General features: G+C 40.4%; 1 non-coding gene across 1 annotated transcript; it reads right to left on the reverse strand.

Moving 5' to 3' along the window:
• Positions 1–521: 521 nt before the first annotated feature.
• Positions 522–601, reverse strand: TRNAL-CAG (transfer RNA leucine (anticodon CAG)). Its single transcript has one exon. It is a non-coding gene; the product is annotated as a tRNA-Leu (tRNA).
• Between the last annotated feature and the right edge of the window lie 501 nt (positions 602–1,102).

The following is a 1,102-nucleotide window of genomic DNA, read 5'->3' on the forward strand; positions in this document are numbered from 1 at the left end:
TTTTAGTATACATGAGAAATATTTTCTCTATACGCATTTAACATTTTTCAAAGGTTTGGTCAACATTGTTTTCAATGTTTGATGTAAAGTGTTTTTGTAATATGCACCTTCCGCGCTAAAATAAGGTGTACTAAAGTTGAGACACTTACTTTTGAAAAGGGGGAGTATTTATTTAGAATATTTGGAAGTATAAAAAAAAGAAAGGAAAAAACAAAAACATGAGAAAACAACAAAACAAAAACGAAGTTGGGGGTTCCGCGCGCCTGGACCAGCCAATTCACTCTCGCCTTCAGCAAGGCTTCCCGATTGACAGAAAAAAAAGGAAAGGAAAAGATAGAAAGCCTTTCCTATTGTGCCGAAAGCAAATAATGGAGGCCTTGGGAAGCTGGGCCTGCAACTGAATGACTCCGGCCCAACATAAGAAACAATTTCGGATTACTTACAGCTGGACGTTTCGAACAAAGAATAATCCATCGAGGAAATGAGGATAAAAAATTATTAGAGAAAAAGAAAATTTAATTTGTTGAGAGTGGGATTTGAACCCACGCCCTTACAAAACACACCCTGAATGTGCCGCCTTAGACCATTCGGCCATCCCAACAATTTTTAGGAATAAGATATTCTATTTAATAAATAATTTAGCGTAAGACGCTTCATCTCTCTTGTGAACCAGAGGAAATAGTAAGTTGTACCTGGAAGAAAAACTCTCCACAATGCATGAGTAGTATATAAACTGGGAGGGGCTGCAAGCACATGCGTTTTATCAGCTACTCCTAGGATCTTTGTCAACAGACACAAGCGTCTGCATCACACAATTGGCGAACGCCCCACTACTAGAAATGAAAAAACTGAACCAAGGCACGTAGTGATGAACCACACGTAGTGACGAACCAACCGACACGGTTAGTACATGTCTTCACATATTCAGCTGGAGGCCTGCGTCCATCCAACATCAGGTGCTTTCCACCCCTAAGAACTCCCATCAGGTTTCAGCTTCATTTCTCAACTGTTGATGTTAAAGCATGCATATACTCATATTATACCTCCTTGACCAGTCGTCTGTTCGACAAAGGAGCCAGCCCTCAATGCTGAGCTTGATCCA

Source organism: Aegilops tauschii, chromosome 3, assembly GCF_002575655.3.
Source record: "Aegilops tauschii subsp. strangulata cultivar AL8/78 chromosome 3, Aet v6.0, whole genome shotgun sequence".
Taxonomy (NCBI): Eukaryota; Viridiplantae; Streptophyta; class Magnoliopsida; order Poales; family Poaceae; genus Aegilops; species Aegilops tauschii.